Source organism: Schistocerca gregaria, chromosome 8 (assembly GCF_023897955.1).
Source record: "Schistocerca gregaria isolate iqSchGreg1 chromosome 8, iqSchGreg1.2, whole genome shotgun sequence".
Taxonomy (NCBI): domain Eukaryota; kingdom Metazoa; phylum Arthropoda; class Insecta; order Orthoptera; family Acrididae; genus Schistocerca; species Schistocerca gregaria.
Window position 1 is genome coordinate 5,319,039 of NC_064927.1, and position 23,154 is coordinate 5,342,192.

The window sequence follows — 23,154 nt, forward strand, 5'->3', positions numbered from 1 at the left end:
TAAAAGTGCGCATGGTGACTGTTGTATTCAATTCCGATGCAATTTCTGTGTTTGAACGACACTCTGATAGTTTACAGATAACAGAATGCCTCCAGATGTGCATCAGAAACTACCACTGGTCTTAAAGGGAACGGTCAAAGCGTAGACTGTTTGAGACATTACTCCCACGGAGGAAAATACGCATGATGACTGTTGTATTCAATCCCGAGGCAGTTTCTTTGTTTCATCAACACTTTGAAGGTCCACAGACTACAGAATGCCTCAAGATGTGCATCGGAAACTACTAGTGGTCTTCCAGGGAACGATCAAAGCGTAGACTGTTTGAGACATTACTCCCATGGAGGAAAATGCGCATGGTGACTGTTGTATTCAATCCCGATGCAATTTCTGTGTTTAATCAACACTCTGATTGTCCACAGATTACAGAATGCCCCCAGATGTGCATCGGAAACTACTACTGGTCTTACAGGGAACGATCAAAGCGTAAACGTTTTGAGACATTACTCCCATGGAGGAAAGTGCGCATGGTGACTGTTGTATTCAATTCTGATGCAATTTCTGTTTTTCATCAACTCTTTGAAGGTCCACAGATTACAGAATGCCTCCAGATGTGCATCGGAAACTACTACAGGTCTTCCAGGGAACGATCAAAGTGTAGACTGTTATAGACATTAGTCCTATGGAGGAAAGTGGGGATGGTGACTGTTGTATTCTATCCCGATGCAATTTCTGTGTTTCAACAACACTCTGATAGTCCACACATTACAAAATGCCTCCAGATGTGTATAGGAAACTACTACTGGTCTTCCAGGGAACGATCAAAGCGTAAACTTTAGGAGACATTACTCCCATGGAGGAAAGTGCGCCTGGTGACTGTTGTATTCAATCCCGATGCAATTTCTGTGTTTCATCAACACTTTAAAGGTCCACAGTTTACAGAGTGCCTCCAGATGTGCATCAGAAACTACTACTTGTCTTCCAGGGAACGATGAAAGCGTAGACTGAGACATTACTCCCATGGAGGAAAGTGCGCATGGTGACTGTTGTATTCAATCCTGATGCAATTACTGTGTTTCATCAATACTCTGATAGTCCACAGATAACAGATTGCCTAAAGATGTGCATCGGAAACTACTACTGGTCTTCCAGGGAATGATCAAAGCGTAGACTGTTTGAGACGTTACTCCCATGGAGGATATTGCGAAAGGTGACTGTTGTCTTCAATCCCGACGCAATTTCTGTGTTTCATCAACACTCTGATAGTCCACACATTACAGAATGCCTCCAGATGTGTTTCGGAAACTACTACTGGTCTTCCAGGGATCGATCAAAGCGTAAACTGTTTGAGACATTACTCCCATGGAGGAAAGTGCGCATGGTGACTCTTGTATTCACTCCCGCTCCTATTTCTGTGTTTCATCAACACTTTGAAGGTCCACAGATTACAGAATGCCTCCAGATGTGCATCGGAAACTACGCTGGTCTTGCAGGGAACGATCAAAGCGTAGACCGTTTGAGACATTACTCCCATGGAGGAAAGTGCGCATAGTAACTGTTGTATTCACTCCCGATGCAATTTCTGTGTTTCATCAGCACTTTGAAGGTCCACAGATTACAGAATGCCTCCAGATGTGCATCGGATACTACTACTGGTCTTCCAGGAAACGATCAAAGCGTAGACTGTTTGAGACATTACTCCCATGGAGGAAAATGCGCATGGTGACTGTTGTATTCAATCCCGAGGCAATTTCTGTGTTTCGTCAACAATTTAAAAGTCCACAGAGTACAGAATGCCTCCAGATGTGCATCGGAGACTACACTGGTCTTGCAGGGAACGATAAAAGCGTTAACTTTTTCAGACATTACTCCCATGGAGGAAAGTGCACATGGTGACTGTTGTATTCAATCCCGATGCAATTTCTGTGTTTCATCAACACTCTGATAGTCAACAGATTACAGAATGACACCAGTTGAACATCGGAAATTACTACTGGTCTTCCAGGGAACGATCAAAGCGTAGACTGTTTGAGACGTCACTCCCATGGAGGAAAGTGCGCATGGTGACTGTTGCATTCACTCCCGATGCAATTTCTGTGTTTCATCAACACTCTGATAGTCCACAGATTACAGAATGCCCCCAGATGTGCATCGGAAACTACACTGGTCTTGCAGGGAACGATAAAAGCGTAAACTGTTTGCGACATTACTCAGATGGAGGAAAGTGCGCATGGTGTCTGTTGTATTCAATCCCGATGCAATTTCTGTGTTTCATCAACACTCTGAAAGTCCACACATTACAGAATCCTCCAGATGTGCATCGGAAACTACTACTGGTCTTCCAGGTCACGATAAAAGCGAAAAATGTTTGAGACATTACTCCCATTGAGGAAAGTGCGCATGGCGACTGTTGTATTCAATCCCGCGTCAATTTCTGTATTTCATCAACACTTTGAAGGTCCACACATTGCAGAATGTCCACAGATGTGCATCGGAAACTACTACTGGTCTTCAAGGGAACGATCAAAGCGTAGACTGTTTGAGACATTACTCCCATGGAGGAAAGTGCGCAATGTTACTGTTGTATTCACTCCCGATGCAATTTCTGTGTTTCATCAACACTTTGAAGGTCCACAGATTACAGAATGCCTCCACATGTGCAACGGAAACTACTACTGGTCTTCCAGGAAACGACCAAAGCGTAGACTGTTTGAGACACTACTCCCATGGATGATAGTGCGCATGGTGACTGTTATATTCAATCCCAATGCAATTTCTGCGTTTCATCAACACTTTAAAGGTCCACAGATTACAGAGTGCCTCCAGATGTGCATCGGAAACTACTACTGGTTTTCCAGGGAACGATAAAAGCGTAAACTGTTTGAGACATTACTCCCATGGAGGAAAGTGCGCATGGTGACTGTTGTATTCAATCCCGATGCAATTTCTGTGTTTGAACAACACTCTGATAATTTATAAATTACAGAATGATTCCAGATGTGCATAGGAAACTACTACTGGTCTTCCAGGGAACGATCAAAGCGTAGACTGTTTGAGACATTACTCCCATGGAGGAAAGTGGGCAATGTTACTGTTGTATTCACTCCCGATGCAATTTCTGTGTTTCATCAACACTTTGAAGGTCCACAGATTACAGAATGCCTCCACATTGCAACGGAAACTACTACTGGTCTTCCAGGAAACGACCAAAGCGTAGACTGTTTGAGACACTACTCCCATGGATGAAAGTGCGCATAGTGACTGTTGTATTCAATCCCAATGCAATTTCTGCGTTTCATCAACACTTTAAAGGTCCACAGACAACAGAATGCCTCAAGATGTGCATCGGAAACTACTAGTGGTCTTCCAGGGAACGATCAAAGCGTAGACTGTTTGAGACATTACTCCCATGGAGGAAAGTGCACATGGTGACTGTTGTATTCAATTCCGATGCAATTTCTGTGTTTGAACGACACTCTGATAGTTTACAGATTACAGAATGCCTCCAGATGTGCATCGGAAACTACTACTGGTCTTAAAGGGAACGGTCAAAGCGTAGACTGTTTGAGACATTACTCCCATGGAGGAAAATACTCATGATGACTGTTGTATTCAATCCCGAGGCAATTTCTTTGTTTCATCAACACTTTGAAGGTCCACAGACTACAGAATGCCTCAAGATGTGCATCGGAAACTACTAGTGGTCTTCCAGGGAACGATCAAATCGTAGACTGTTTGAGACATTACTCCCATGGAGGAAAGTTCACATGGTGACTGTTGTATTCAATGCCGATGCAATATCTGTGTTTCATCAACACACTGATAGTTACAGACTACAGAATGCACTCTGATGAGCATCGGAAACTATACTGGTCTTCCAGGGAACAATATAAGCGTAAACTGTTTGAGTCATTACTCCCATGGATGAAAGTGCGCATGGTGACTGTTGTATTCAATCCCGATGCAATTTCTGTGTTTCATCAACACACTGATAGTCCACAGACTACAGAATGCACTCTGATGAGGATCGGAAACTATACTGGTCTTCCAGGGAACAATATAAGCGTAAACTGTTTGATTCATTACTCCCATGGATAAAAGTGCGCATGGTGACTGTTGTATTCAATTCCGATGCAATTTCTGTGTTTGAACGACACTCTGATAGTTTACAGATAACAGAATGCCTCCAGATGTGCATCAGAAACTACCACTGGTCTTAAAGGGAACGGTCAAAGCGTAGACTGTTTGAGACATTACTCCCACGGAGGAAAATACGCATGATGACTGTTGTATTCAATCCCGAGGCAGTTTCTTTGTTTCATCAACACTTTGAAGGTCCACAGACTACAGAATGCCTCAAGATGTGCATCGGAAACTACTAGTGGTCTTCCAGGGAACGATCAAAGCGTAGACTGTTTGAGACATGACTCCCATGTAGGAAAATGCGCATGGTGACTGTTGTATTCAATCCCGATGCAATTTCTGTGTTTAATCAACACTCTGATTGTCCACAGATTACAGAATGCCCCCAGATGTGCATCGGAAACTACTACTGGTCTTACAGGGAACGATCAAAGCGTAAACGTTTTGAGACATTACTCCCATGGAGGAAAGTGCGCATGGTGACTGTTGTATTCAATTCTGATGCAATTTCTGTTTTTCATCAACTCTTTGAAGGTCCACAGATTACAGAATGCCTCCAGATGTGCATCGGAAACTACTACAGGTCTTCCAGGGAACGATCAAAGTGTAGACTGTTATAGACATTAGTCCTATGGAGGAAAGTGGGGATGGTGACTGTTGTATTCTATCCCGATGCAATTTCTGTGTTTCAACAACACTCTGATAGTCCACACATTACAAAATGCCTCCAGATGTGTATAGGAAACTACTACTGGTCTTCCAGGGAACGATCAAAGCGTAAACTTTAGGAGACATTACTCCCATGGAGGAAAGTGCGCCTGGTGACTGTTGTATTCAATCCCGATGCAATTTCTGTGTTTCATCAACACTTTAAAGGTCCACAGTTTACAGAGTGCCTCCAGATGTGCATCAGAAACTACTACTTGTCTTCCAGGGAACGATGAAAGCGTAGACTGAGACATTACTCCCATGGAGGAAAGTGCGCATGGTGACTGTTCTTTCAATCCTGATGCAATTACTGTGTTTCTTCAATACTCTGATAGTCCACAGATAACAGATTGCCTAAAGATGTGCATCGGAAACTACTACTGGTCTTCCAGGGAATGATCAAAGCGTAGACTGTTTGAGACGTTACTCCCATGGAGGATATTGCGAAAGGTGACTGTTGTCTTCAATCCCGACGCAATTTCTGTGTTTCATCAACACTCTGATAGTCCACACATTACAGAATGCCTCCAGATGTGTTTCGGAAACTACTACTGGTCTTCCAGGGATCGATCAAAGCGTAAACTGTTTGAGACATTACTCCCATGGAGGAAAGTGCGCATGGTGACTCTTGTATTCACTCCCGCTCCTATTTCTGTGTTTCATCAACACTTTGAAGGTCCACAGATTACAGAATGCCTCCAGATGTGCATCGGAAACTACGCTGGTCTTGCAGGGAACGATCAAAGCGTAGACCGTTTGAGACATTACTCCCATGGAGGAAAGTGCGCATAGTAACTGTTGTATTCACTCCCGATGCAATTTCTGTGTTTCATCAGCACTTTGAAGGTCCACAGATTACAGAATGCCTCCAGATGTGCATCGGATACTACTACTGGTCTTCCAGGAAACGATCAAAGCGTAGACTGTTTGAGACATTACTCCCATGGAGGAAAATGCGCATGGTGACTGTTGTATTCAATCCCGAGGCAATTTCTGTGTTTCGTCAACAATTTAAAAGTCCACAGAGTACAGAATGCCTCCAGATGTGCATCGGAGACTACACAGGTCTTGCAGGGAACGATAAAAGCGTTAACTTTTTCAGACATTACTCCCATGGAGGAAAGTGCACATGGTGACTGTTGTATTCAATCCCGATGCAATTTCTGTGTTTCATCAACACTCTGATAGTCAACAGATTACAGAATGACACCAGTTGTACATCGGAAATTACTACTGGTCTTCCAGGGAACGATCAAAGCGTAGACTGTTTGAGACGTCACTCCCATGGAGGAAAGTACGCATGGTGACTGTTGCATTCACTCCCAATGCAATTTCTGTGTTTCATCAACACTCTGATAGTCCACAGATTACAGAATGCCCCCAGATGTGCATCGGAAACTACACTGGTCTTGCAGGGAACGATAAAAGCGTAAACTGTTTGCGACATTACTCAGATGGAGGAAAGTGCGCATGGTGTCTGTTGTATTCAATCCCGATGCAATTTCTGTGTTTCATCAACACTCTGAAAGTCCACACATTACAGAATCCTCCAGATGTGCATCGGAAACTACTACTGGTCTTCCAGGTCACGATAAAAGCGAAAAATGTTTGAGACATTACTCCCATTGAGGAAAGTGCGCATGGCGACTGTTGTATTCAATCCCGCGTCAATTTCTGTATTTCATCAACACTTTGAAGGTCCACACATTACAGAATGTCCACAGATGTGCATCGGAAACTACTACTGGTCTTCAAGGGAACGATCAAAGCGTAGACTGTTTGAGACATTACTCCCATGGAGGAAAGTGGGCAATGTTACTGTTGTATTCACTCCCGATGCAATTTCTGTGTTTCATCAACACTTTGAAGGTCCACAGATTACAGAATGCCTCCACATGTGCAACGGAAACTACTACTGGTCTTCCAGGAAACGACCAAAGCGTAGACTGTTTGAGACACTACTCCCATGGATGATAGTGCGCATGGTGACTGTTATATTCAATCCCAATGCAATTTCTGCGTTTCATCAACACTTTAAAGGTCCACAGGTTACAGAGTGCCTCCAGATGTGCATCGGAAACTACTACTGGTTTTCCAGGGAACGATAAAAGCGTAAACTGTTTGAGACATTACTCCCATGGAGGAAAGTGCGCATGGTGACTGTTGTATTCAATCCCGATGCAATTTCTGTGTTTGAACAACACTCTGATAATTTATAAATTACAGAATGATTCCAGATGTGCATAGGAAACTACTACTGGTCTTCCAGGGAACGATCAAAGCGTAGACTGTTTGAGACATTACTCCCATGGAGGAAAGTGGGCAATGTTACTGTTGTATTCACTCCCGATGCAATTTCTGTGTTTCATCAACACTTTGAAGGTCCACAGATTACAGAATGCCTCCACATTGCAACGGAAACTACTACTGGTCTTCCAGGAAACGACCAAAGCGTAGACTGTTTAAGACACTACTCCCATGGATGAAAGTGCGCATGGTGACTGTTGTATTCAATCCCAATGCAATTTCTGCGTTTCATCAACACTTTAAAGGTCCACAGACAACAGAATGCCTCAAGATGTGCATCGGAAACTACTAGTGGTCTTCCAGGGAACGATCAAAGCGTAGACTGTTTGAGACATTACTCCCATGGAGGAAAGTGCACATGGTGACTGTTGTATTCAATTCCGATGCAATTTCTGTGTTTGAACGACACTCTGATAGTTTACAGATTACAGAATGCCTCCAGATGTGCATCGGAAACTACTACTGGTCTTAAAGGGAACGGTCAAAGCGTAGACTGTTTGAGACATTACTCCCATGGAGGAAAATACTCATGATGACTGTTGTATTCAATCCCGAGGCAATTTCTTTGTTTCATCAACACTTTGAAGGTCCACAGACTACAGAATGCCTCAAGATGTGCATCGGAGACTACTAGTGGTCTTCCAGGGAACGATCAAATCGTAGACTGTTTGAGACATTACTCCCATGGAGGAAAGTTCACATGGTGACTGTTGTATTCAATGCCGATGCAATATCTATGTTTCATCAACACACTGATAGTCCACAGACTACAGAATGCACTCTGATGAGCATCGGAAACTATACTGGTCTTCCAGGGAACAATATAAGCGTAAACTGTTTGAGTCATTACTCCCATGGATGAAAGTGCGCATGGTGACTGTTGTATTCAATCCCGATGCAATTTCTGTGTTTAATCAACATTCTGATAGTCCATAGAATACAGAATGCCCCAGGATGTGCATCGGAAACGACACTGGTCTTCCAGGAAACGATAAAAGCGTAAACAGTTTGAGACATTACTCCCATGGAGGAAAGTGCGCATAGTGACTGTTGTATTCACTCAAGATGCAATTTCTGTGTTTCATCAACACTTTGAAGGTCCACAGATTACAGAATGCCTCCAGATGTGCATCGGAAACTACTACTGGTCTTCCAGGAAACGATCAAAGCGTAGACTGTTTGAGACATCACTCCCACGAAGGAAAATGCGCATGGTGACTGTTGTATTCAATCCCGAGGCAATTTCTGTGTTTCGTCAACAATTTAAAGGTCCACAGATTACAGAATGCCTCCAGATGTGCATCGGATACTACACTGGTCTTGCAGGGAACGATAAAAGCGTAAACTGTGTTGAGACATTACTCCCATGGAGGAAAGTGCACATGGTGACTGTTGTATTCAATTCCGATGCAATTTCTGTGTTTGAACGACACTCTGATAGTTTACAGATAATAGAATGCCTCCAGATGTGCATCGGAAACTACCACTGGTCTTAAAGGGAACGGTCAAAGCGTAGACTGTTTGAGACATTACTCCCATGGGGGAAAATACGCATGATGACTGTTGTATTCAATCCCGAGGCAATTTCTTTGTTTCATCAACACTTTGAAGGTCCACAGACTACAGAATGCCTCAAGATGTGCATCGGAAACTACTAGTGGTCTTCCAGGGAACGATCAAAGCGTAGACTGTTTGAGGCATTACTCCCATGGAGGAAAGTGCGCATGGTGACTGTTGTATTCAATCCCGATGCAATTTCTGTGTTTCATCAACACTCTGATTGTCCACAGATTACAGAATGCCCCCAGATGTGCATCGGAAACTACTACTGGTCTTCCAGGGAACGATCAAAGCGTAAACTTTTTGAGACATTACTCCCATGGAGGAAAGTGCGCATGGTGACTGTTGTATTCAATTCTGATGCAATTTCTGTTTTTCATCGACTCTTTGAAGGTCCACAGGTTACAGAATGCCTCCAGATGTGCATCGGAAACTACTACAGGTCTTCCAGGGAACGATCAAAGCGTAGACTGTTATAGACATTAGTCCTATGGAGGAAAGTGGGCATGGTGACTGTTGTATTCTATCCCGATGCAATTTCTGTGTTTCAACAACACTCTGATAGGCCACACATTACAAAATGCCTCCAGATGTGTATCGGAAACTACTACTGGTCTTCCAGGGAACGATCAAAGCGTAAACTTTAGGAGACATTACTCCCATGGAGGAAAGTGCGCGTGGTGACTGTTGTATTCAATCCCGATGGAATTTCTGTGTTTCATCAACACTTTAAAGGTCCACAGATTACAGAGTGCCTCCAGATGTGCATCAGAAACTATTACTGGTCTTCCAGGGAACGATCAAAGCGTAGACTGAGACATTATTCCCATGGAGGAAAGTGCGCATGGTGACTGTTGTATTCAATCCTGATGCAATTTCTGTGTTTCATCAATACTCTGATAGTCCACAGATAACAGATTGCTTAAAGATGTGCATCGGAAACTACTACTGGTCTTCCAGGGAACGATCAAAGCGTAGACTGTTTGAGACGTTACTCCCATGGAGGATATTGCGCAAGGTGACTGTTGTCTTCAATCCCGACGCAATTTCTGTGTTTCATCAACACTCTGATAGTCCACACATTACAGAATGCCTCCAGATGTGTTTCGGAAACTACTAATGGTCTTCCAGGGATCGATCAAAGCGTAAACAGTTTGAGACATTACTCCCATGGAGGAAAGTGCGCATGGTGACTGTTGTATTCAATCCCGATACAATTTCTGTGTTTCATCAACACTCTGATAGTCCACAGATTACAGAATGCCTCCAGATGTGCATCGGAAACTACTACTGGTCTTGCAGGGAACGATCAAATCATAGATTGTTTGAGACATTACTCCCATGGAGGAAAGTGCGAATGGTGACTGTTGTATTCAATTCCGATGCAATTTATGTGTTTCATCAACACTCTGATAGACCACAGATTACAGAATGACATCAGATGTGCATGGGAAACTACTACTGGTCCTCCAGGAAACGATCAAAGCGTAGACTGTTTGAGACATTACTCCCATGGAGGTAAGGGCGCATGGTGACTGTTGTATTAAATCCTGATGCAATTTCTGTGTTTCATCAACACTCTGATAGACCACACAATACAGAATGCCCCCAGATGTTCATCGGAAACAACTCCTGGACTTCCAGGGAACGATCAAAGCGTTAACTGTTTGAGACATTACTCCTATGGAGGAAAGTGCACATGGTGACTGTTCTATTCAATCCCGAAGTAATTTCTGTGTTTCATCAACACTCTGATAGTCCACACATTACAGAATGACACCAGATGTGAATCGGAAACTACTACTGGTTTTCCAGGGAACGATCAAAACGTAGACTGTTTGAGACATTACTCCCATGGAGGAAAGTGCGAATGGTGAGTGTTGTATTCCATCGCGATGCAATTTCTGTGTTTCATCAACACTCTGATAGTCCACAGATTACAGAATGCCCCCAGATGTGCATCGGAAACTACACTGGTCTTCCAGGTAACCATAAAAGCGTAAACTGTTTGAGACATTACGCCCATGGATGATAGTGCGCATAGTGACTGTTGTATTCACTCCCGATGCAATTTCTGTGTTTCGTAAACACTTTGAAGGCCCACAGATTACAGAATGCCTCCAGATGTGCATCGGAAACTACTACTGGTCTTCCAGGTCACGATAAAAGCGAAAAATGTTTGAGACATTACTCCCATTGAGGAAAGTGCGCATGGCGACTGTTGTATTCAATCCCGCGTCAATTTCTGTATTTCATCAACACTTTGAAGGTCCACACATTACAGAATGTCTACAGATGTGCATCGGAAACTACTACTGGTCTTCAAGGGAACGATCAAAGCGTAGACTGTTTGAGACATTACTCCCATGGAGGAAAGTGCGCAATGTTACTGTTGTATTCACTCCCGATGCAATTTCTGTGTTTCATCAACACTTTGAAGGTCCACAGATTACAGAATGCCTCCACATGTGCAACGGAAACTACTACTGGTCTTCCAGGAAACGACCAAATCGTAGACTGTTTGAGACACTACTCCCATGGATGATAGTGCGCATGGTGACTGTTGTATTCAATCCCAATGCAATTTCTGCGTTTCATCAACACTTTAAAGGTCCACAGATTACAGAGTGCCTCCAGATGTGCATCGGAAACTACTACTGGTTTTCCAGGGAACGATAAAAGCGTAAACTGTTTGAGACATTACTGCCATGGAAGAAAGTGCGCATGGTGACTGTTGTATTCAATCCCGATGCAATTTCTGTGTTTGAACAACACTCTGATAATTTATAAATTACAGAATGATTCCAGATGTGCATAGGAAACTACTACTGGTCTTCCAGGGAACGATCAAAGCGTAGACTGTTTGAGACATTACTCCCATGGAGGAAAGTGGGCAATGTTACTGTTGTATTCACTCCCGATGCAATTTCTGTGTTTCATCAACACTTTGAAGGTCCACAGATTACAGAATGCCTCCACATTGCAACGTAAACTACTACTGGTCTTCCAGGAAACGACCAAAGCGTAGACTAATTGAGACACTACTCCCATGGATGAAAGTGCGCATGGTGACTGTTGTATTCTATCCCAATGCAATTTCTGCGTTTCATCAACACTTTAAAGGTCCACAGACAACAGAATGCCTCAAGATGTGCATCGGAAACTACTAGTGGTCTTCCAGGGAACGATCAAAGCGTAGACTGTTTGAGACATTACTCCCATGGAGGAAAGTGCACATGGTGACTGTTGTATTCAATTCCGATGCAATTTCTGTATTTGAACGACACTCTGATAGTTTACAGATTACAGAATGCCTCCAGATGTGCATCGGAAACTACTACTGGTCTTAAAGGGAACGGTCAAAGCGTAGACTGTTTGAGACATTACTCCCATGGAGGAAAATACTCATGATGACTGTTGTATTCAATCCCGAGGCAATTTCTTTGTTTCATCAACATTTTGAAGGTCCACAGACTACAGAATGCCTCAAGATGTATATCGGAAACTACTAGTGGTCTTCCAGGGAACGATCAAATCGTAGACTGTTTGAGACATTACTCCCATGGAGGAAAGTTCACATGGTGACTGTTGTATTCAATGCCGATGCAATTTCTGTGTTTCATCAACACACTGATAGTCCACAGACTACAGAATGCACTCTGAGGAGCATCGGAAACTATACTGGTCTTCCAGGGAACAATATAAGCGTAAACTGTTTGAGTCATTACTCCCATGGATGAAAGTGCGCATGGTGACTGTTGTATTCAAACCCGATGCAATTTCTGTGTTTAATCAACACTCTGATAGTCCATAGAATACAGAATGCCCCAGGATGTGCATCGGAAACGACACTGGTCTTCCAGGAAACGATAAAAGCGTAAACAGTTTGAGACATTACTCCCATGGAGGAAAGTGCGCATAGTGACTGTTGTATTCACTTACGATGAAATTTTTGTGTTTCATCAACACTTTGAAGGTCCACAGATTGCAGAATGCCTCCAGATGTGCATCGGAAACTACTACTGGTCTTCCAGGAAACGATCAAAGCGTAGACTGTTTGAGACATCACTCCCACGAAGGAAAATGCGCATGGTGACTGTTGTATTGAATCCCGAGGCAATTTCTGTGTTTCGTCAACAATTTAAAGGTCCACAGATTACAGAATGCCTCCAGATGTGCACCGGAAACTACACTGGTCTTGCAGGGAACGATAAAAGCGTAAACTGTGTTGAGACATTACTCCCATGGAGGAAAGTGCACATGGTGACTGTTGTATTCAATTCCGATGCAATTTCTGTGTTTGAACGACACTCTGATAGTTTACAGATAACAGAATGCCTCCAGATGTGCATCGGAAACTACCACTGGTCTTAAAGGGAACGGTCAAAGCGTAGACTGTTTGAGACATTACTCCCATGGAGGAAAATACGCATGATGACTGTTGTATTCAATCCCGAGGCAATTTCTTTGTTTCATCAACACTTTGAAGGTCCACAGACTACAGAATGCCTCAAGATGTGCATCGGAAACTACTAGTGGTCTTCCAGGGAACGATCAAAGCGTAGACTGTTTGAGGCATTACTTCCATGGAGGAAAGTGCGCATGGTGACTGTTGTATTCAATCCCGATGCAATTTCTGTGTTTCATCAACACTCTGATAGACCACACATTACAGAATGCCCCCAGATGTTCATCGGAAACAACTCCTGGACTTCCAGGGAACGATCAAAGCGTGAACTGTTTGAGACATTACTCCCATGGAGGAAAGTGCACATGGTGACTGTTCTATTCAATCCCGAAGTAATTTCTGTGTTTCATCAACACTCTGATAGTCCACAGATTACAGAATGCCCCCAGATGTGCATCGGAAACTACACTGGTCTTCCAGGTAACGATAAAAGCGTAAACTGTTTGAGACATTACGCCCAGGGAGGATAGTGCGCATAGTGACTGTTGTATTCACTCCCGATGCAATTTCTGTGTTTCATCAACACTTTGAAGGTCCACAGATTACAGAATGCCTCCAGATGTGCATCGGAAACTAGTACTGGTCTTCCAATGAAAGATAAAATCGTAGACTGTTTGAGACATTACTCCCATGGAGGAAAACGCGCATGGTGACTGTTGTATTCATTCCCGAGGCAATTTCTGTGTTTCGTCAACAATTCAAAGGTCCACAAATTACAGAATTCCTCCAGATGTGCATCGGAAACTACACTGGTCTTGCAGGGAACGATAAATGCGTAAATTGGTTCAGACATTACTCCCATGGAGGAAAGTGCACATGGTGACTGTTGTATTCAATCCCGACACAATTTCTTTGTTTCATCAACACTCTGATAGTAGACAGATTACAGAATGACACCAGATGTGCATCGGAAACTACTACTGGTCTTCCTGGGAACGATCAAAGCGTACACTGTTTGAGGCATTACTCCCATGGAGGAAAGTACGCATGGTGACGGTTGTATTCAATCCCGATGCAATTCCTGTTTTTCATCAACACTCTGATAGTCCACACATTACAGAATGCCCCCAGATGTGCATCGGAAACTACACTGGTCTTGCAGGAAACGATAAAAGCGTAAACTGTTTGCGACATTACTAACATGGAGGAAAGTGTGCATGGTGACTGTTATATTCACTCCAGCTGCTATTTCTGTGTTTCATCAACACTTTGAAGGTCCACAGATTACAGAATGCCTCCAGATGTGCATCGGAAACTACTACTGGTCTTCCAGGAAACGATCAAAGGGTAGACTGTTTGAGACATTACTCCCATGGAGGAAAGTGCGCATGGTGTCTGTTGTATTCAATCCAGATGCACTTTCTGTGTTTCATCAACACTCTGATAGTCCACACATTACAGAATGCACCCATATGTGCATCGGAAACTACTATTGGTCTTCCAGGGAACGATTAAATCATAAACTGTTTGAGACATTACTCATATAGAGGTAAGTGCGCATGGTGACTGTTGTATTCAATCCCGATTCAATTTCTGTGTTTGAACAACACTCTGATAGTTTACAGATTACAGAATGCCTCCAGATATGCATCGGAAACTACTACTGGTCTTAAAGGGAACGGTCAAAACGTAGACTGTTTGAGACATCACTCCCATGGAGGAAAATGCGCATGCTGACTGTTGTATTCAATCCCGATGCAATTTTTGTGTTTCATCAACACTCTGATAGTCCACACATTACAGAATGCGAACAGATGTGCATCGGAAACTGCTACTGGTTTTCCAGGGAACGATAAAAGCTTAAACTGTTTGAGACATTACTCCAATGGAGGAAAGTGCGCATGGTGACTGTTGTATTCAATGTTGATGCAATTTCTGTGTTTCATCAACACTCCGATAGTCCACACATTACTGAATGTCCCCAGATGGTCATCGGAAACTACTACTGGTCTTCCAAAGAACGATCAAAGCGTAAACTGTTTGAGACTTTACTCCCATGGAGGAAAGTGCGCATGGTGACTGTTGTATTCAATCTCCATGCATTTTCTGTGTTTCAACAACACTCTGATAGTCCACAGATTACAGAATGAATCCAGATTTGCACCGGAAACTACTACTGGTTTTCCAGGGAACTATCAAATCCTAGATTGTTTGAGACATTAGTCCTATGGAGGAAACTGCGCATGATAACTGTTATATTCAATCCCGATGCAATTACTGTGTTTCAACACCACTCTGATAGTAAACAGGTTGCAGAATGCCTCCAAATGTCTATCGGAAACTACTACTGGTCTTCCAGGGAACGATAAAAGCGTAGACTGTTTTAGAAATTACTAACATTTAGGAAAATTGCGCATGGTGACTGTTGTATTCAATCCCGATGCAATATCTGTGTTTCAACAACACTCAGAAAGTCCACACATTACAGAATGAACTCAGATGTTCATCGGAAACAGCTACTGGTCTTCCAGGGAACGATCAAAAAGTAAACTGTTTGAGACATTACTCCCATGGAGGAAAGTGCACATGGTGACTGTTGTATTCAATCCCGATGAAATTTCTGTGTTTCAATCAACACACTGATAGTCCACACATTACAGAATTCCCCCAGATGTTCATCGGAAACTACTACTGGTCTTAAAGGGAACGATCAAAGCGTAAACTGTTTGAGACATTACTCCCATGGAAGAAAGTGCGCATGGTGACTATTGTATTCAATCAAGATGCAATTTCTGTGTTTCATCAACACTCTGATGGACCACACATTACAGAATTCCCCCAGATGTTCATCGGAAACAACTCCTGGTCTTCAAGGGAACGATCAAAGCGTAAACTGTTTGAGACATTACTCCCATGGAGGAAAGTGCACATGGTGACTGTTGTATTCAATCCCGATGCAATTTCTGTGTTTCATCAACACTCTGATAGTCCACAGATTACAGAATGACACCAGATGTGAATCGGAAACTACTACTGGTTTTCCAGGGAACGATCAAAACGTAGACTGTTTGAGACTTTACTCCCATGGAGGAAAGTGCGCATGGTGACTGTCGTATTCCATCGCGATGCAATTTCTGTGTTTCATCAACACTCTGATAGTCCACAGATTACAGAATGCCCCCAGATGTGCATCGGAAACTACACTGGTCTTCCAGGTAACGATAAAAGCCTAAACTGTTTGAGACATTACTCCCATGGAGGATAGTGCGCATAGTGACTGTTGTATTCACTCCCGATGCAATTTCTGTGTTTCATAAACACTTTGAAGGTCCACAGATTACAGAATGCCTCCAGATGTGCATCGGAAACTAGTACTGGACTTCCAGGGAAAGATAAAAGCGTAGACTGTTTGAGACATTACTCCCATGGAGGATAGTGCGCATGGTGACTGTTGTATTCATTCCCGAGGCAATTTCTGTGTTTCGTCAACAATTCAAAGGCCCACAAATTACAGAATGCCTCCAGATGTGCATCGGAAACTACACTGGTCTTGCAGGGAACGATAAAAGCGTAAACTGTTTGAGACATTACTCCCATGGAGGAAAGTGTGCATGGTGACTGTTGTATTCACTCCAGCTGCTATTTCTGTGTTTCATCAACACTTTGAAGGTCCACAGATTACAGAATGCACCCAGATGTGCATCGGAAACTACTATTGGTCTTCCAGGGAACGATCAAATCATAAACTGTTTGAGACATTACTCTTATAGAGGTAAGTGAGCATGGTGACTGTTGTATTCAATCCCGATTCAATTTCTGTGTTTGAACAACACTCTGATAGTTTACAGATTACAGAATGCCTCCAGATGTGCATCGGAAACTACTACTGGTCTTAAAGGGAACGGTCAAAACGTAGACTGTTTGAGACATTACTCCCATGGAGGAAAATGCGCATGATGACTGTTGTATTCAATCCCGAGGCAATTTCTGTGTTTTATCAACATTTTGAAGGTCCACAGATTACAGATTGCCTCCAGATGTGCATCGGAAACTGCTACTGGTCTTGCAGGGAACGATCAAAGCTTAGACTGTTAGAGACATTACTCCCATGGAGGAAAGTGCGCATGGTGACTGCTGTATTCAATCCAGATGCAATTTCCGTGTTTCGTCAACACTGTGATGGTCCACAGGTTACAGAATGCCTCCAGATGTGCATCGGAAACTACTACTGGTCTTCCAGGGAACGATCAAAGCGTAAACTGTTTGAGACATTACTCCCATGGAGGAAAGTGCGCATGGTGACTATTGTATTCAATCCCGATTCAATTTCTGTGTTTCAACAACACTCTGATAGTCCACAGATTACAGAATGAATCCAGATTTGCACCGGAAACTACTACTGGTTTTCCAGGGAACTATCAAATCGTAGATTGTTTGAGACATTAGTCCTATGGAGGAAACTGCGCATGCTAACTGTTATATTCAATCCCGATGCAATTACTGTGTTTCAACACCACTCTGATAGTAAACAGGTTGCAGAATGCCTCCAAATGTCTATCGGAAACTACTACTGGTCTTCCAGGGAACGATAAAAGCGTAGACTGTTTTAGAAATTACTAACATTTAGGAAAATTGCGCATGGTGACTGTTGTATTCAATCCCGATGAAATTTCTGTGTTTCAATCAACACACTAATAGTCCACACATTACAAAATCCCCCAGATGTGCATCGGAAACTACTACTGGTCTTCTAGGGAACGATTAAAGCGTAGACTGTTTGAGACATTACTCCCATGGAGGAAAGTGCGCATGGTTACTGTTGTATTCACTCCCGATGCAATTTCTGTGTTTCATCAACACTTTGAAGGTCCACAGATTACAGAATGCCTCCAGATGTGCATCGGAAACTACTACTGGTCTTCCAGGAAACGATCAAAGCGTAGACTGTTTGAAACATTACTCCCATGGAGGAAAGTGCGCATTGTGACTGTTGTATTCAATCCCGATTCTATTTCTGTGTTTCCATCAACACTCTGATAGTCCACACATTATAGAATCCCCCAGATGTGCATCGGAAACTACTACTGGTCTTCTAGGGAACGATCAAAGCGTAGACTGTTTGCGACATTACTCCTATGGAGGAAAGTGCGCATGGTTACTGTTGTATTCACTCCTGATGCAATTTCTGTGTTTCATCAACACTTTGAAAGTCCACAGATTACAGAATGCCTCCAGATGTGCATCGGAATCTACTACTGGTCTTCAAGGAAACGATCAAAGCGTAGACTGTTTGAGACATTACTCCCATGGAGGAAAGTGCGCATGGTGACTGTTGTATTCAATCCCGATGTAATTTCTGTGTTTCATCAACACTCAGATAGTCCACACATTACAGAATGCCCACAGATGTGCATCGGAAACTACTACTGGTCTTCCAGGGAAAGATCATAGCGTAAACTGTTTGAGACATTACTCCCATGGAGGAAAGTGCGCATTGTGACTGTTGTATTCAATCCTGATGCAATTCCTGTGTTTCATTAACACTCTGATAGTCCACACATTACAGAATGCCCCCAGATGTGCATCGGAAACTACTACTGGTCTTCCAGGGAACGACTATAGCGTAAACTGTTCGAGACATTACTCCCATGGAGGAAAGTGAGCATGGTGACTGTTGTATTCAATCCCGATGCAATTTATGTGTTTCATTAACACTCTGATAGTCCATAGATTACATAATACCTACAGATGTGCAATTGAAACTACAACTGCTCTTCCAGGGAACGATGAAAGCGTAGACTGTTTGAGACATAACTCCCATGGAGGAAAGTGTGCATGGTGACTGCTGTATTCAATCCAGATGCAATTTCCGTGTTTCATCAACACTGTGATGGTCCACAGGTTACAGAATGCCTCCAGATGTGCATCGGAAACTACTACTGGTCTTCCAGGGAACGATCAAAGCGTAAACTGTTTGAGACATTACTCCCATGGAAGAAAGTGCGCATGGTGACTATTGTATTCAATCAAGATGCAATTTCTGTGTTTCATCAACACTCTGATAGACCACACATTACAGAATTCCCCCAGATGTTCATCGGAAACAACTCCTAGTCTTCAAGGGAACGATCAAAGCGTAAACTGTTTGAGACATTACTCCCATGGAGGAAAGTGCACATGGTGACTGTTGTATTCAATCCCGATGCAATTTCTGTGTTTCATCAACACTCTGATAGTCAACAGATTACAGAATGACACCAGATGTGAATCGGAAACTACTACTGGTTTTCCAGGGAACGATCAAAACGTAGACTGTTTGAGACTTTACTCCCATGGAGGAAAGTGCGCATGGTGACTGTCGTATTCCATCGCGATGCAATTTCTGTGTTTCATCAACACTCTGATAGTCCACAGATTACAGAATGCCCCCAGATGTGCATCGGAAACTACACTGGTCTTCCAGGTAACGATAAAAGCCTAAACTCTTTGAGACATTACTCCCATGGAGGATAGTGCGCATAGTGACTGTTGTATTCACTCCCGATGCAATTTCTGTGTTTCATAAACACTTTGAAGGTCCACAGACTACAGAATGCCTCCAGATGTGCATCGGAAACTAGTACTGGACTTCCAGGGAAAGATAAAAGCGTAGACTGTTTGAGACATTACTCCCATGGAGGATAGTGCGCATGGTGACAGTTGTATTCATTCCCGAGGCAATTTCTGTGTTTCGTCAACAATTCAAAGGTCCACAAATTACAGAATGCCTCCAGATGTGCATCGGAAACTACACTGGTCTTGCAGGGAACGATTAAAGCGTAAACTGTTTGAGACATTATTCCCATGGAGGAAAGTGCACATGGTGACTGTTGTATTCAATCACGACACAATTTCTTTGTTTCATCAACACTCTGATAGTCCACAGATTACAGAATGACACCAGATGTGCATCGGAAACTACTACTGGTCTTCCTGGGAACGATCAAAGCGTACACTGTTAGAGACATTACTCCCATGGAGGAAAGTGCGCATGGTGACTATTGTATTCAATCCCGATGCAATTTCTGTTTTTCATCAACACTCTGATTGTCCACACATTACAGAACGCCCCCAGATGTGCATCGGAAACTACACTGGTCTTGCAGGAAACGATAAAAGCGTAAACTGTTTGAGACATTACTCCCATGGAGGAAAGTGTGCATGGTGACTGTTGTATTCACTCCAGCTGCTATTTCTGTGTTTCATCAACACTTTGAAGGTCCACAGATTACAGAATGCACCCAGATGTGCATCGGAAACTACTATTGGTCTTCCAGGGAACGATCAAATCATAAACTGTTTGAGACATTACTCTTATAGAGGTAAGTGAGCATGGTGACTGTTGTATTCAATCCCGATACAATTTCTGTGTTTGAACAACACTCTGATAGTTTACAGATTACAGAATGCCTCCAGATGTGCATCGGAAACTACTACTGGTCTTAAAGGGAACGGTCAAAACGTAGACTGTTTGAGACATTACTCCCATGGAGGAAAGTGCGCATGGTGACTTTTGTATTCAATCCCGATTCATTTTCTGTGTTTCAACAACACTCTGATAGTCCACAGATTACAGAATGAATCCAGATTTGCACCGGAAACTACTACTGGTTTTCCAGGGAACTATCAAATCGTAGATTGTTTGAGACATTAGTCCTATGGAGGAAACTGCGCATGCTAACTGTTATATTCAATCCCGATGCAATTACTGTGTTTCAACACCACTCTGATAGTAAACAGGTTGCAGAATGCCTCCAAATGTCTATCGGAAACTACTACTGGTCTTCCAGGGAACGATAAAAGCGTAGACTGTTTTAGAAATTACTAACATTTAGGAAAATTGCGCATGGTGACTGTTGTATTCAATCCCGATGCAATATCTGTGTTTCAACAACACTCAGAAAGTCCACACATTACAGAATGAACTCAGATGTTCATCGGAAACAGCTACTGGTCTTCCAGGGAACGATCAAAAAGTAAACTGTTTGAGACATTACTCCCATGGAGGAAAGTGCACATGGTGACTGTTGTATTCAATCCCGATGAAATTTCTGTGTTTCAATCAACACACAGATAGTCCACACATTACAAAATTCCCCAGATGTGCATCGGAAACTACTACTGGTCTTCTAGGGAACGATTAAAGCGTAGACTGTTTGAGACATTACTCCCATGGAGGAAAGTGCGCATGGTGACTGTTGTATTCAATCCCGATGTAATTTCTGTGTTTCATCAACACTCAGATAGTCCACACATTACAGAATGCCCACAGATGTGCATCGGAAACTACTACTGGTCTTCCAGGGAAAGATCATAGCGTAAACTGTTTGAGACATTACTCCCATGGAGGAAAGTGCGCATTGTGACTGTTGTATTCAATCCTGATGCAATATCTGTGTTTCCATCAACTCTCTGATAGTCCACACATTATAGAATCCCCCAGATGTGCATCGGAAACTACTACTGGTCTTCTAGGGAACGATCAAAGCGTAGACTGTTTGAGACATTACTCCCATGGAGGAAAGTGCGCATGGTTACTGTTGTATTTACTCTTGATGCAATTTCTGTGTTTCATCAACACTCTGAAGGTCCACAGATTACAGAATGCCTCCAGATGTGCATCGGAATCTACTACTGGTCTTCAAGGAAACAATCAAAGCGTAGACTGTTTGAGACATTACTCCCATGGAGGAAAGTGCGCATGGTGACTGTTGTATTCAATCCCGATGTAATTTCTGTGTTTCATCAACACTCAGATAGTCCACACATTACAGAATGCCCACAGATGTGCATCGGAAACTACTACTGGTCTTCCAGGGAAAGATCATAGCGTAAACTGTTTGAGACATTACTCCCATGGAGGAAAGTGCGCATTGTGACTGTTGTATTCCATCCTGATGCAATTTCTGTGTTTCATTAACACTCTGATAGTCCACACATTACAGAATGCCCCCAGATGTGCATCGGAAACTACTACTGGTCTACCAGGGAACGACTATAGCGTAAACTGTTCGAGACATTACTCCCATGGAGGAAAGTGAGCATGGTGACTGTTGTATTCAATCCCGATGCAATTTATGTGTTTCATTAACACTCTGATAGTCCATAGATTAAATAATACCTACAGATGTGCAATTGAAACTACAACTGCTCTTCCAGGGAACGATGAAAGCGTAGACTGTTTCAGACATAACTCCCATGGAGGAAAGTGCGCATGGTGACTGCTGTATTCAATCCAGATGCAATTTCCGTGTTTCATCAAAACTGTGATGGTCCACAGGTAACAGAATGCCTCCAGATGTGCATCGGAAACTACTACTGGTCTTCCAGGGAACGATCAAAGCGTAAACTGTTTGAGACATTACTCCCATGGAGGAAAGTGCACATGGTGACTGTTGTATTCAATCCCGATGCAATTTCTGTGTTTCATCAAGACTTTGAAGGTCCACAGATTACAGAATGCCTCCAGATGTGCATCGGAAACTACTACTGGTCTTCCAGGAAACGATCAAAGCGTAGACTGTTTGAGACATTACTCCCATGGAGCATCATGCGCATGATGACTGTTTTACTCATTCCCGGGGCAATATCTCTGCTTCATCTACACATTGAAGGTCCACAGATTAAATAATGCCTCCAGATGTGCAATTGAAACTACTACTGGTCTTCCAGGGAACGATCAAAGCGTAGACTGTTTGAGACATTACTCCCATGGAGGAAATTGCGCATGGTGACTGTTGTATTCAATCCCGATGCAATTTCTGTGTTTCATCAACACTCTGATACTCCACACATTACAGAATCCCCTAGATGTGCATCGGAAACTACTACTGGTCTTCTAGGGAACGATCAAAACGTAAACTGTTTGAGACATTACTCCCATGGAGGATAGTGCGCATAGTGACTGTTGTATTCACTCCCGATGCAATTTCTGTGTTTCATAAAAACTTTGAAGGTCCACAGATTACAGAATGCCTCCAGATGTGCATCGG